Here is a 16,368-nt window from a genome sequence, read left to right as displayed (position 1 = left end):
CTGTGGGGGGCATTGCATATCTGGCTCTGTGGGGGCATATCTGGTTCTGTGGGGGCATATCTGGCACTGTGGGGGGGCATTTCTTGCACTGTGCGGGCATATCTGGCACTGTGGGGGCATATCTGGCTCTGTGGGTGGCATATCTGGCACTGTGGGGGGCATTTCTGGCACTGTGGGGGCATATCTGGCACTGTGGGGGCATATCTGGTTCTGTGGGGGCATATCTGGCACTGTGGGTGGCATATCTGGCACTGTGGGTGGCATATCTGGCACTGTGGGTGGCATATCTGGCACTGTGGGGGGCATTTCTGGCACTGTGGGGGCATATCTGGCACTGTGGGTGGCATATCTGGCACTGTGGGGGGCATTTCTGGCACTGTGGGGGCATATCTGGCACTGTGGGGGCATATCTGGCACTGTGGGTGGCATATCTGGCACTGTGGGGGCATATCTGGCACTGTGGGGGGCATATCTGGCACTGTGGGGGCATTTATCTGGCACTGTGGGGGCATTTATCTGGCACTGTGGGGGCATTTATCTGGCTCTGTGGGGGCATTTTTCTGGCTCTGTGGGGACATATCTGGCTCTGTGGGGGCATTTATGTATCAGGCACTGTGGGGGCATTTATGTATCAGACACCGTGGGGGCATTTATGTATCTGGCACCGTGGGGGCATTTATGTATCTGGCACCGTGGGGGCATTTATGTATCTGGCGCCGTGGGGGCATTTCTTGCACTGTGGGGGCATATCTTGCACTGTGAGGGCATTAATGTATCTGGCACTGTGGGGGTATATCTGCGCTGTGGGGGCATTTATCCATCTGGAACTGTGTGGCCATTTATGTAGCTGGCACTGCTGGGGGGCATGTCACGTGTAGCTGCCACTGCTGGGGGGCATGTCATGTGTAGCTGGCACTGCTGGGGGGCATATCATGTAGTGTTCCCGCTAGGCGTCTGTGGCTGGGCAGTGTGTCTCAGTGCTCTACCTGGCGCAATGTGTCTAACGTGCTCTTATAGGAGGTTCTACCTGGTGCAATGTGTATTAGCTGCACTACTGTGTGGTGTAATGTGAATTGCCACTATAATGTGGCTACGCACCTTCCCCACGAAGTAACTCCCCTAAATTTTTGCTGTCCATGCTTTAGCGTGTGGAAATGGGAACAACAAGTATTACAATATGTACATCATTTTGCCCACCTAACTTAAAAATGTGCCCTCCCTGTGATCAGCAACCTGCCCTAAAAAGTGAACACTATCATGTGTAGCTGGCACTGCTGGGAGTCATGTCACGTGTAGCTGGCACTGCCGGAGGGCATGTCATGTGTAGCTGGCACTGCTGGGGGGCGAGACCACGCCCACTTTTTCAGGAGGCCACACCCACTTTCCAGGAGAGCGCGCGCCTTCGGCGCGCGCATGGGGGGGCACTTTTAAATTTTCTCGCTCAGGGTGCTAGTAGGCCTGGAGCCGGCCCTGGTGACGTCAGGAACGACAAGCACTGAACTGATCGCAGATGCCGAGTAAGTCTCGAGTTACTCAGAAACTGCACAGAGATGTCTTATCGCAATATTGCGAATCTTTCGTTCGCAATTTTAAGAAGCTAAGATTCACTCCCAGTAGGCGGCGGCTTAGCGTGTGCAATGCTGCTAAAAGCAGCTTGCGAGCAAACAACTCGGAATGAGGGCCCATGTGCAAATGCGTATGCAATTATGGTTGCAGTGCAACGACATGCTGTGGCCATTTGGGAGTGGGCGCAGCTAGCGTTTTCTGAACGTGCCGAGGCTAGTGGCTGCATCCTTGGTTACAGCTACACTTGGCACCAGCAGCATGAAAGCACCGGCAAGCCTGTGCAAGCCGATGGTTACCATACCTCCCAACTTTTGGGAAGTTGAAAGAGGGACTCCTTGCACAGCGTAGCCGAGTAAAAGGGGCATGGCCTGAGAAAAGGGGGTGTTGCCCCGCAGGGAAGTCTCTGTGAGCTGCTGCCACGCCCCCTGTCCCTCCTGTCTCCGTGCATGCGCACAGCGTCTATTCATCGCTGATCTGCTAAGCAGGGCAGCGAGTGGCCGAGCCTCCCAACTACCCCCACTACCATGGGACACTGCTGCCCACGGTTGGGGCAGTCCCAAAAAAACGGGACTGTCTCGCGAAAATCGAGACAGTTGGGAGGTATGGGTTACTCGGATGGCTGATGTTCATGCAGATGATCCAATGCTGCGTATCTGGATGCAGCAGCGGATCAGAGACACCAGCAGGAGGCATCACCATACACAAGATGCCTCCAGCGACATTAGCATATTATGGCACAAAAGATGCAGCAGCTGTTCAGTACTGTACATCTCTGAACCAGGCCCCCTAGCGTGCTCTCCCTTCTTCCTCTGCATCCATCCATGTCCATCTTCCATCCATGTCACACAGGTGTGAAGAAGTCAGTAAATGAGGGAGGAGCAAGGAGTGTGAATAGGAGAGGGGAGTCACAGGCATGCTTAGTTGCCGAACTACATTGGAGAAGCCTGGAGAGGAGATGTCAAAAGCTGTGAATTGCGAATAGGAGGTGAGAGGCGGCTCGAGGGACACAGGAAAAGGTAAGATGCTGCGAGGATGAGGCTTTACTGGGTGGCATAATGTGTAAGGCGCAATACTTTGTGGCATAATGTGTAAGGGGCATTATTTTGTGGCATAATGTGTAAGGGGCATTATTTTGTGGCATAATGTGTAAGGGGCATTACTTTGTGGCATAATGTGTAAGGGGCATTACTTTGTGGCATAATGTGTAAGGGGCATTATTTTGTGGCATAATGTGTAAGGGGCATTACTTTGTGGCATAATGTGTAAGGGGCATTATTTTGTGGCATAATGTAAAAAGGGGCATTAATGTGTAGCATAATGTATAAGTGCACTACTACTGCATGGCATAATGTGTTACAAGGGGTTCTACCATTGCGGTGCACTGGTACATAATGTATATAAGGGGTACTGTGGTGTGGTAGAGTACACTTAAGGACATGGCAACTTTTGAGTGGCCACGCCTCCTTTTCCAGGGTGTGCGCACCTTCAGCATGCACAGAAGTACAACCTTAAAGTTTCCATACCCCCACTTCGACCATTGGTCACAGGTATATAGTAGAAGCAATGGCGCAAAGTGGAAAATGTTACAGAGAAAGCATGATAAGGAAAATAGATAAGAGGGAAATGTGTAGAAGAAAGAGGGACAGAGGATAGGCAATGAAGATATGCATGTATACAGTGTCGGACTGGGGCGTGAAGATCCCACCAGGAAATGCAGTGGTAGAGGTCCAGTTTTAGGGGTGTGGTCAATCTCCAAAGGAGGTGTGGCCAACTACCACATGGGTTTGCCAAACCATCAGAAAGTGCATAGTCTGGGCCCTTTGGTAAATATATATAGTAAATACTACTTGTGCATGCATGATAATTTACCAGATCAGTAACAGACATGCACTGTGGGCACAGTCGGGAACCTGATCCCTAGAGGAGGAGGTGGGCCCCCTGGCAGTTGGGCCATCGGGGGTTCCCCTGTACCCCTGTGGCATACTTGCCGACTTCTGGGCTGCTCTCTCCGGGAGAGAGCAGCGGGTCGGCTCATCAGGGCAGGCGGGAAGTGAGGTTACGTCCAGAGGGGGGCGGACCAGAGGCGGAACGGGGCGGGCCAGAGGCGGAACGGGGGCGTGACTGATTGATCGCGTCATGTAAGCCACGCCCGCCGCTGTGTAATGCCGCTATTCTCTGCATTATACAGCAGGGGGCGTGGCTATGATGACGCGATTCAACAAGAATCGCGTCATCGCCTGCTCGGACCGCCCACTTTACTCGCTAAGTGGGCGGCCGGGCATGGGGTGACCGCTGAAATCGGGAGACTTGTCTGCCCTTCCGGGGGGCCGGGAGGGTCACCCGATTTTCGGGAGCCTCCCGCCCATTCCAGGAGGGTAGGCAAGTATGCCCTGTGGGCCAGTCCAACCCTGCATATGTAAGCCTAAGTCTGAGTTGGGACAAAGAAAAAAAAAAAAAAACAAGTAACTTGGCAGATTTCAAGTGCCAAGTACATTTTATCTAATTTGAAAATTATGTTTCTACATTTCTCCTCAGTTCTTAGATAAAACAAACATGTTACATTGAGTTTGGCAGAAAGTGAGCCGTAATGCTAGTGTCAGGTGGTTACTGTTAACGCCTGCACTTTACCAGCTGGAAAACTGCTCGTGTTTGTGATGCTCGGATTAATCCTGCACGGCTGCATGGAGTGTATTGGCTTTGCTCATCTTGTCACATAAGAGCAATTCAGCACTGAGTACACTGTATGCAACCTTTTCTTAGGCCGGTGCACTGGAGTGACAGGGAGGAGTGTGTACTCAGATCACATTAGTGAGTCAGCACATGGAGGTAAAAATTTACCAAGGGGTGACTGTGAACATGGGCCCTCATTCCGAGTTGTTCGCTCGGTATTTTTCATCGCATCGCAGTGAAAATCCGCTTAGTACGCATGCGCAATGCTCGCACTGCGACTGCGCCAAGTAACTTTACTATGAAGAAAGTATTTTTACTCACGGCTTTTTCTTCGCTCCGGCGATCGTAATGTGATTGACAGGAAATGGGTGTTACTGGGCGGAAACACGGCGTTTCAGGGGCGTGTGGCTGAAAACGCTACCGTTTCCGGAAAAAACGCAGGAGTGGCCGGGGAAACGGTGGGAGTGCCTGGGCGAACGCTGGGTGTGTTTGTGACGTCAACCAGGAACGACAAGCACTGAAATGATCGCACAGGCAGAGTAAGTCTGGAGCTACTCTGAAACTGCTAAGTAGTTAGTAATCGCAATATTGCGAATACATCGGTCGCAATTTTAAGAAGCTAAGATTCACTCCCAGTAGGCGGCGGCTTAGCGTGTGTAACTCTGCTAAATTCGCCTTGCGACCGATCAACTCGGAATGAGGGCCATGGTTTGCAAACCACACACACACGGAACTCCGTTCCAGATCCAAACGGCAAGGTTTGCTCTCCTGTGGTTTGTAGGATATAAACGTGACTTGTATTCAGTGTGTTGCAGCCTGCAAACCCCAAAACGGCATAGTTAGTAACACCATATGTGGGTTTCTGATTAATATTTAAAAAAAATAGAGTGCAGGCTTTTGTGGCACAACTAGTGCCAGCATGCACATATATGCCAGCCCATACTGCAATTTATTTTTAAGTAAATCTTATCTCCTTAATAAAAACAAACCTAAAGTCTTCTTTAATTGTGCGGACAAAGGGGGTCATTCAGAAATGATCGCTTGCTAGCTGGTTTTTGCAGTCATGCGTTCACATAGGCACCGACCACCGGGGAGTGTATTTTAGCTGTGCAAGTGTGCGATCGCATGTGCAGCCATGCGGTACAAAAAAAACACTTTGTGCAGTTTCTGAGTTGCCCAGAACTTACTCAGCTGCCACAATCACTTCAGCCTGTCCGGGGCCGGAATTGACGTAAGACACCCGCCCTGCAAACGCTTGGACATGCCTGCATTTTTCCAACCACTCCCTGAAAACGGTCAGTTGCCACTTGCCACCCACAAACGCCTTCTTCCTGTCCATATCCTTGCGATCGGCTGTGCGAATAGATTCTTCGTAAAACCCATCGCACAGCAACGATTCGCTTTGTACCCGTGCAACGTGCCTGCGTATTCTGGTGCATACGCATGCGCAGTTCTGACGTGATCGCAGCGCTGCAAAAAACGCTAGCGAGTGATCAGGTCTGAATGACCCCCATAATCCAAAGTGAAGCTTCAAAATACTTTTAATCACATACATTTCAACTGTAAAGTTCAATGGAATTTGCGGTGCTATACAGTATAACAAACTGTTAATAAATTATAATAAATAAATAATGATACATATGGGGGGACGACGACGACAACCTCCAAATAGATTTACCACCAAATGGTTACAAACATCTATGGAACATATCCAGTGCCATAAGGAGCCATTCTAGAACACAGATTATATGAGTGGATTTCTCCTACCATGTCTATGCTGTGCTTCTTTACTGTGGCGTAATGTTTGTAAGGGGCTCTGCTGTTGCATAATATGTATAAGGGGCTCTGCTGTCTGGTGTAACGTGTATAAGGGGCTCTGCTGTCTGGCATAACGTGTATAAGGGGACTACAGTGTGGTGTAATGTGAATAATGAACACTACTTGGTGGTGTAATATAAATAACGGACACTATTGGGTGGTGTAATGTGAATTGGTACCATTATATGGACACGCCCCTTCCACACAAAGTCACGCTCCTTATTTGTGGTGTGCGTCTGCAGAACGCCCCATCATCGTTTCTAATATGAGTGGGGGGCACCAAATCTCTTTCTGGCACAGTGCGCCAAAATGTGTATTTACGGCACTGGCACCCTGCGCTCCCACGCACAAGACTTTCCTCTAGTCTCCAAACCTTCAAGCACTCCCTGAAAACTCACATCTTTAGGCAGCTTATTAAAACTCTGAACCAACCACATAAACTCCATAAGCTATTTTACTAATTACCTCCCCTCTACATAGTCTACCCATAACTTATATATGATCGACTTCTACACTCACAGATCCCACCGACCTCAGTCCAACACTGCAATGTGATAGGATCCAGAGGCAGAACTCTGGGAGGCAACGGAGTCATCTGCCGCCGGGCTCCTGCTCTGAAGGGGGGCACCTCTCTTCCCATTCTGTGACACTAGTGAATTAAGTTAATTGATAGCTGCTGCTATCTTTTCAGTGGCCGACTTCCTCACTGGTCCCTGCACTTTACAAATCACACCATCTTTATTATACACATTTTACAAGTGTCACACCCAGGATTAGAAACCACAACCTATTACACTGGAAGCAGACACCTTACTGATGAAGCTGTTTTCTCCTGTATAGGAAATATGAGAATTTTAACTATATGAAGATACTTCTCTGACAATTACACGTAACTTCATATAGTTAGCATTCTCATGCTTCCTCTACAGGAGCAAATAACTCCATCAGTAAAGTGTCTGCTGTTACACACACACACACACACACACACACATACACACACACACTTATCTTGATATAGGAAATAGGGGGGCACCAATATTTATCTTGCCTCCGGGCAACTGGGACGAACTTACGCCACTGATAGGATCATGTAGCCCAACAAGAACTTCTGCAGTCTGGCTGGACCAGTTTGCACCATGCCGAACTTATCCTCACGTATCATATTCATTTTTGTCTATGGAGTGTAAGCTTCCAAGCACGGCCCTCTTACCCTTTTGTCTGCCTGTTATTACCCAGTCTGGTCTTAATACTATCATGTCTCAATTGTAAAACGCAACTAAATATATTGGCGCTATATAAATAAAATGCTAATAATTCGAACGTACAATGAAAATCCATATTTGGTTTGGAATTAAAATAACGCCAGTCTATTATATTTTATGTATATCTTTTTTTTGCAGAAAACAGTCAGCTCCTTGTTTCAGCAGCAGCACTGGACGGCAGGTCAAAGCAAGCAGATATTAAGGCTGGACAAGTCCTCCTGTTTCTATCTTCAGATAACACTTGTTCACAGTTCTTTAAGGTCTGTTCCTTTCCTGTACATTGTTCTTACTGTTGAGCTGTGTAGAATCCCATTGGAGCCTGCATCTGGGCACTCCTGTGACCCATTGCCCGGTGTCGCTGTATGGGATACCCCCTGCTGAGGCGGATTCAGAGCAGCGGCTCATTTCACTGCTAACACCATTCACAAATAACTTCAATTGAACAGGGCAGCAGCTGTATTTGCTCTATGGGGATCTAGGAGACACTGGCTTGATTCTCCTGTTCAGACAAACTTGACTCATGAGTAAAAAAGAAAATGTGTATTTTCCAGGAAGCCAGGACATTACCCGTCCACAAAAGGACCCACAGGTTTTCAAAGGGCAATAATTTATTCTGTTTCAAACAGCGCTATATTATATTTTTATATGTAAAAAAAAAAAATAAGTAGCCTATGAAAGGAAACAGGCTTTTAATGTAACAGAAGCAAAAAAATGTCCGAGATTAGGGACGAAGGGTTGTGGGCTGCAGTTCTCCTGTCTTGTTATTAACATGTATTTCAAAGACAGTAATAAAATGAGAATGGGTAGTAACAGACAGTCAGAGAGGTAAGAGGGCCCTGCTTACAAGTTTATAATCCATAGGAAACAGGAGTTTGACACATGAGGTTAAAGTGCCACCTATTGCATATTCATCCAACCAAATAGCAAATTACTGCCATGGAACCATACAGGATGTTTTTAAAAACTATGCAGAATGCAATTTATTATTATTAATTATTATTATTATTATTATTATTATTATTATTATTATTATTAAAACCTGAGGTGCATGCTCCAATTCACCTACTGCTGGGTGTTTTCCTCGTTGGACCCTCTCCAAAAGGAGAAGGGACCCTTTTCTTCCCATCCCCTCAAAGCCAAAAGCCCCATAGAGGGGAAAAAAGGAATCTTCAGGTCTCCTTCACCAAAGCGAAGTGCACTTGACATCCCGTACCCCCCGGAACCAAAAGTGTCTTTAGAGGCAAGGTTCTTCATGCTTCCCTCTGCCGCAAGACTTGGGGGGTCACCACTGTCTCCCCAGGGTTGGCTGAAGCTTCCACCTTGGAATCGGATTCTTCTGCTCTCCCCAGAAGGAGAGAGCATCAAGAAACTTGGGGAGAGGTCGGCCCATGAGGGTCTACATCCAAAACACAACATACACACAAAAACATAAAATGGTGTGGTGATGTACCAAAGAAAGTGCAAAAATGTGCAATAAATAAATGACAAGGTCCCAGCTTTATGGCCAGGGAAATAAAAAATTATCCTTGTCCCAGCCAGAAGGCTAGGGCAAAGGAAAAATAGTGCTTCCTGAAAAAGAATTTCATAATTCAAAACGCCTTACTAATGCAGAGGTGTGGTCCTTCACCAGTGTATTTTCAGGCACCCCTGGCTCAGGAGGCACCAGGGGTACATAGCATCTTGGACTTCAGGCAGCCTCTTAGCCATAGGACCAAGTGATTGCCAACACTGGGGGCACCTTTAAGGCCCACAGCATACATGGGCATCTACACCTGGTCTTAGCCAAAGGCCAGAACCTTACTAATATGCTGATTGGCTATGCAAAATACAGATTTGTAAGTCAACATCTCACAAAGCAGGATTGGCCGTAGACAGTAAAATAGTCCATGCATACACTCAAGCTCACACTTTCCTACACTCCACAACAATGTCCTTGAGACTCCCAAAATATAGGAAGCATTCTCTGACTCCTGAGATTCCCAAGGCCTTGAATCATCGGTACCCTGTTTTTTCCTGCTGCTCAGTGGAACAATCGGGGCTATGATGCAATTCATGATTCTATGCCCACCTCATACCATCTACTTCTCGAAACTCCCGCCTGGAATATTGGCAAGTAGGCTAATGTGTTTTGCCACCTCAGAAGAAGTGATTGGACAGTCTTCATGATTACTATGCTGACTGTGTATGTGTAATGATTCTTTCTAGTCCTTATTGATTTATAATCAGTATGTGCTCACATGTAACCAAAATACATAAGAGGATCTTTGCAGAGACCAAAGAGGTTCTCCTTCCAGGCATGTTTTGTCTGGTGTAGGGTATACTATTACTTTCTGTCGGTTTGGATAATGCATTAATGTTTTGTGTGTGGTGGGGGAGGGGGCAGTTTATTCATATTATCTGTGATATATGGCAATCAATAATGCTCTCTACATGATATAGCAATCACTGATGGTCTCTGCCTTATAAAGCGGTAACTGATGGTATCTATTATATGGCAGACACTGATGCTGTCTGCATTATATGGCAGACGCTGAATCCCTCTGCATTATATCTGGTTGCTGATAGTCTCTGCATTACATGGCGGCCACGGCGTTGGTCTCTGTATTACATGGCGGTCACTGTGATGGTCTCTGTGTTTATACTGTGATTCTGGGTTGAGCTAGGTAGTGATGTACTGACATCGATACTTAGCCACTGAGTTAAGACAGTGAGCCTGCATGCTCCATTCCAGAAAAAAAAAATACACCCTAGAACCACAAATGCTGGCACAAAAATAGGCTTTGCCCCCACACTACCTAAATTTCTGTATTTGCAAGGTGTATACTTTGCACCAAGGGACAAAAAGTTCAACTTTTTTAAACTGTTTTTGAGAAAGTTCTGTAATAGTTTATGATTGAATGCAAAGCTGGTAATTGTAGGAGTATACTTATAGTATAGCAGAAAGGAAAGGTGGTCATCTACAATCTTCATACAAGATATTTTGGAACATCCGAGTGTATTAAGCTAGCACGTGTTTTAGACCAGATTATTATAATTACTTATCATTGCTATTTGTGGCAAGAAAAAATTATAGATCGCCTACTCTTTTAATCACATGTAGGGACAGGGGCTCCATAGGGGGACCATCCCTGCTATGTGTAAGTGAAATGATCGCAAAAGTAATTATTTCACTTCTACTTCGACTTCGGGAGCTGGGGCCGTTCTGCGCACGTGCAGCCTGCTGACCACGCATGTGTGGAGACCTTTGCCAGGGAGAGAACCGGAGGAAACCTCTCCTGGTAATTTCTGCGGAACATAGGGGCCTAATTGAGACTCGCAGTCTGAAGCCCTTGCTGCACCAAGGGAGCCCGGTGAGATGCTATCACCAACTCAGGGCTGCGATCACCGCTGCCTGATTGACAGGCAGAAGTGGTCGCAGGGTGAGAGGGGGCGGGAGTGGGCGTGGGGGAGGGCCTGACATGCAAGTGATCGTAGATCTATGATCAGATCTGAATCACCCACATAGCCCATAAAAAAGAAAAAAAAATGCTTTATATGAATAATAATTACTACTAATTATTCCTAGAATGTCAAAGGCCTTAGATGGACACCTAAAATGTATTCTACAAAAGCACACTTCACGTACAGAACAAACGAGCATAAAACACCTTCAACAGTTACAGGCACCAAAAATCACCAAAACAAGTAATAATCTGCACTGTTATTGCTTCTACATCAAGGAGACTGATGGACAATTTTCCAGCCATAGGAAGAGTTTATCTACACAGCACATGAAAAACTAACAATTCAGAGGTGAGGGGCAATGAGATATGTTTGGAAAGATGTACAGTAATATCAGGGCCGTTTCTTGGGGCAGGCGAGCAGTGCAACCGCACTGGGCGCCCGCCGCGGCACTAACTGTGGCTCCCTGCTTACCCCTCCTATTTCTCCCCAAGTAACCCGCTCGGGGGGGCGGAGTTTCACGGAATGACGCGGTTGCGTCGTTACGTCACGACGCAACCCCGTCACTCCGCGAAACTCCCCCCCGCCCCAAGCGGAGTACAGAGGGGGATCCAAGTTAGGAAGAGGGAAAGGCCGGCGCGAGGAGCGACTGGTGAGGCGGGCCGAAGAGCGGTACTCGCCTCTGTAAGTATTCTATCTCTCTCTCTCTCAATGTGTAAAATGGGGACACCTGCCGGAATGTGTGAAATGGGGACTCTTGCCTGCCGTAGTGTGGGGATTTAATGTATCAAGGGCATTGCGGTGTGTGGCATAATATGGTGCAGGGGGCATTGCGGTGTGGGGCATAATATGGTGCAGGGGGCATTACTGTGTGGGGCTTAATATGGTATAATTTTTTTCTCCTGCGGTGGTCGTGATCTGTTGGAGCAGGGTCAAAAACTGGATTGTGAGTTAGTCTTTTCAGATGAGGCCATGCCCATTTAAATTAGGCCACACCCATTTAGATGAGGCTACGCCCCTTTGCCGGGTGCGTGCGCAAGTTTTTTTTTTTTATCTAGGGGGGGGGGCACATTTTTTTATGTCATGGGGGGGCGCATTTTTAAATCTCGCACTGGGAGCCAAATTGGCTGGAAACAGCCCTGAGTAATATGGTAAAATATCGACCATCTCTGGGGAAGATGCAGGACTGCTGTGTGTCCCTCTAGAGGTTGCTCTGTATTCGTTTTGTCACATAAATTGGCAAAACAACAGACTAAATAAATTCTCCGTTGTGAAATCGTTAACCTCTGCCACAGGCGGGTTAGAGCTTAATGTAAAATAAACACATAAAGAACAGGACAAATTCCTCCATCTGAAAACATGGGGAGGGCACCAACACAAACAAGTGATCAATTAAGATAAGGGCTGGAAATGAGCACAACCCCATCCAAAAACCAGCCTGTTGCCTTTCACATTAATTAAGTTGCAATCGGTTCCTTCCAAAGGATGCTTTTTGTTTATTAGTTTGCAAAGAGAATGAAAAGAAGTGAAAGCAATCAGCCAAATTACACCTCGTCCATCATTTGTAATGGTACTTTTACCCCACGAGTTTGTCTTTGTCTTTTCCCAGTGGAAGAGTTCAAGAAGCGACAAACCCGCACAAGTCTTGTTAGGGTGCAGATCACTGATTGCAGTAAATTTGGACTTCACTGAACTAAGGGGGTCATTCCGAGTTGATCGCTCGTTAGCAACTTTTTGCAGCGCTGCGATCAGATAGTAGCAGCCTATGGGGGAGTGTATTTTCGCTTTGCAAGAGTGCGAAAGCTTGTGCAGCCGATGCTTTTGCAGTTTCTGAGTAGCTCTGGATCTACTCAGTCACTGCGATCACATCAGACTTTTTGGTCCCGGAATTGACGTCAGGCACCCGCCCTGCAAACGCTTGTACATGCCTGCGTTTTTCCAAACACTCCCAGAACACGGTCAGTTGCCACCCACAAATGCCCTCTTTCTGTCAATCACCTTGCGATCGGCTGTGTGAATGGATTCTTCGTTAAATCCATCGCCCAGCACCGATCCTCTTTGTACCCATATGACTTGCCTGCGCATTGCGGTGCATACGCATGCGCAGTTTTGCCGAGATTTAACCTGATCGCAGTGCTGCAAAAAGTTGCTGGTGAGTGGTCAACTCGGAAATGACCCTCAAAGGGCCTAATTCAGATTGGACTGCAGTGTGAGATCCAACCGTAAATCTTGAAACAAAGATTCTGGCGCATCGTAGCGCCCGTCCTGTGCATGTGCCCGCATTTTATGTGGCGGAGGGGCGCAGAAAATGCAATCTCCTCTGCCTGTCAATCAGGCAGAGACAGTCGCGGGGTGCGGGGCGGAGGGGGGGTCAAGCAAAGCTCTGTTTCCAGGGAGGAGATGAAGCATTGCTGGGGCGGTGCGGCGCGAACGGGGGTGGAGGTGGCATAACGGCGGCGCGGCAGGGGCATGATTACAGCAGCTGCGGGATGTCACATGCAGCCGCCGCGATCGGAAAGATGGCAGCTGTTCTCCATCCTTATTTTCTGCTAACAAGCAGAAATTGCAATGCTTTCACAATTTCTGCTTGTTCAACGGGGGGAGGCGCTGGTCAGCATGCTGGGCGGCCTTGCCCTGCGATGGGCGCCACCAGCATGCGCTCCAAAGGATTGCAAATTCTGCTAATTAACATAATTTGCAATCCTTACTGAATTAGGCCCTGATTCTGTACAAACATCCATGCAGAGTTAAACACCTTGCAGCTGGGGAGTTAGTCATCATCATAATCATTTTTGGATTGTGGAAGGAAACTGTGTTTAAGTGGGTTTCCTCCGGGTACTCTGGTTTCCACACATAATCCAAAAATATACTGGTAAATTTATTGGCTCCCGACAAGAACTGACCCTAGTGTGTATGTGTATATGCAGTAGGGAATATAGGGGGTTATTCAAAGGTGATCGCAGTTTCTGCTAAATTACCAAAAACTGCAACCGTTCTGCTGACATGCTGGTGGCCACCCAACACAGGGCAAGGCCGCCCAGCATGTGTGGCGCCACTCCGCGATGAGATCGCAATTCAATTGCGATCACATTGCAAAAACCTCAATTAGAGCTTGACCCCTGCCTACGCAGCATGGCTGCATATGCAGGCAGTCCAGCGCCATTTTTCCTATCGCTGGAAGCGCAGGCGACATCATCGGGCAGCCCTGAAAATGTCCTGCATTTCCTGCTCTCCGTCCCCCAACACCGCATCGCCTTCCCTGGTTGCCGTCGCCTGTCAATGATGATGTGAACGCATCCTTCCGGGAAGTGATCACATCACGATAGCCCACGCACTGTGGCTGCTGTGCAAATGGTAAAAAAAGTCAGAGAGCGTGATCGCAGCCATAGCGATCAGCTCTGATAAGGCCTGTAGCCTGTACGCTTCACTGGGACTGATGTGAATGGCCAAGTATTCTCTTTAAAACACTGTGGGGGATGTGTGTGTGCTCTATGAATAACTGTTAATAAATATAAAATAAACTCGTGCAAATACTGGGAGAACATACAAACTCTACACGGCTAACACTTTGGGGGGAACTCAAACCCAAGTCCTTGGTACTGTAAGACAGTACTTGCCGCTCACTGATTTCATTGATTATAGCATTAATGTTTATTCCGTTGTTTCTTTGGGATGTAGTTATGTGACCGGCGCTCAGGAGACCGCCAGTCACAATACCGACAGCTACATCCCGCGCCCTCAAAATCCCGACAGTTGGCATGCCGACTCACAGGGACTATTCCCAGGACACCCATAGAGTGGTAATAGAACATTTGGCGAGCCCGCAAGGGGCTTTGTTGCGCTCGCCTCCTGCCGGCATTCCAGGATCCCAGTGTTGGTATGGAGACGGGCGGGATCCCAAGCGCCGGTTACCCATACCCAACCCGTTTCTTTTATATATCCAACACCAGCCCACCTAATAGAGAAGCCAAAAGTGCCTTATTTATGGGTGTGGTTCGCTGGGTCGACAGTAACTAGGTTGACAGTCGTTAGGTCGACCGCTATTGGTCGACAGTGACTAGGTCGACACCTGAAATAGGTCAACACGGTCATTAGGTCGACATGAGGATATTTAAAAAAAATGGTGTCCTTTTCTTCGTAAAGTGACCGGGAACCCCAATTAGTGCACCGTGCTTCGCTCGGCACAGGTTACTATTCCCAATCGTAGTCCACGTGGATGGTAAAGTATGAAAAAGTTATAAAAAAAAAGTGAAAAACTCATGTCGACCTTTTCATGTGTTTACCTTTGACCTAAAGACCATTTTGACCTAATGGGGGGACGCCCAGCACAGGGCTATCCAGCCCCGCATGTCAGTGCCGCTTCCCCCCCCCCACCCTGCAGAAGTGCAAAAGCATCGGCGCCTTTGCACTTCAAGAGTAGCTCCCGACCAGCGCAGCTTTAGCGTGCTGGCCGCGAGCTAATCATCGCTCCCCGGCCCTCAGCGGCTGCGTGTGACGTCACGCAGCCGCCGCGGCCCGCACCCCCAACGGTCTGGCCACGCCTGTGTTGGCCGGACCGCGCCCCCTAAACGGCGGCTTAACGCCGCCATCCAGCCCGCTCCCGCCCAGCGACCAACTCTGCCTCAGAGGCGATCAATAGGCAACAACGGCTGGCATGTGTGAACTGCGAGAAACTGCAGCGAACGATCGGGTCGGAATGACCCCCAGATACCTTTATTTACTACATGGGGAGGGGAGAAGTGGTATTTGTAGTACTTTTTATATTTTAGCAATTTGGTAATAAACTCCTTCCAGCAGCAGTTTCTGAATGCTCACCCCGCCTTCACAAGTAGTAGTCCGTTCTCCCAAGCTTGGGGTGCTGAGAACTTTTTGATAAGTTCCAGTGTCTTGATAAAGCCAAGTGAGTGACTGCCATGTTTTCTATCCAGCACCAGTGATACATTCTAATCAGCTTCCAGCTAGAGATGAGCGGGTTCGGATTTACTCGGTTCTTAACGCCAGAATTATCGCAAGTTCTTTTTTTCTGGATTTTTCTTATTGGCTAACCAAAACACGTGACGTCCGTGAGCCAATAAGGAGATTCGGGTAAATCCGAGTAAAACCGAACCCGCTCATCTCTACTTCCAGCAGAACCTTGAGTACTTAAACATTGCAGAAAAGCAATAAGCAGCAAACATTAAATCTGTTTTGTATTTCATGTCCTTGATAAGTATAATACCTTTTTTTAGCTGCATGTTTACAGATGGGAATCCAGCAAATAATTGTGACCTGGTGATTTACAGTAATAAAAATGGCTCCCGGCAACATCATTTTGATGAGCGAGCCAATAAGGATTAGATCAGGGATCGTCTGTCCTTTCATTTATTGATGCCAGAGACAGCAAAAACTTTTTCTTATTAATAACATTTCTCTTAAAACCGAATAATTCATCCCAGAGTTATTTTGCTATTCTGAAGATGTCAAGAACAATTGTTACAGTTCATCAGGATAGCGAGGTTACATACGTACAGTACAGATAAAGGCTTACGTGCAAAGTTGTAGGTCGAAGAGCAAATTATGCATTGGCATGTCGTGGGTCTATTTGTGTGCGGACGTGCCAGTTTCAAGGCTC

At 47.7% G+C, this 16,368-nt stretch overlaps 1 protein-coding gene across 3 annotated transcripts in view; it reads right to left on the bottom strand.

Moving 5' to 3' along the window:
* The window catches only part of SMOC1 (SPARC related modular calcium binding 1), a 255,578-nt gene that overhangs the window by 210,719 nt on the left and 28,491 nt on the right, over window positions 1–16,368 (bottom strand). The window lies entirely within an intron of this gene.

This window comes from Pseudophryne corroboree, chromosome 12 (genome assembly GCF_028390025.1).
Source record: "Pseudophryne corroboree isolate aPseCor3 chromosome 12, aPseCor3.hap2, whole genome shotgun sequence".
NCBI lineage: Eukaryota > Metazoa > Chordata > Amphibia > Anura > Myobatrachidae > Pseudophryne > Pseudophryne corroboree.
The sequence above is the reverse complement of the archived record's forward strand: the minus strand, read 5'-3'. Positions and strand labels throughout refer to the sequence as shown.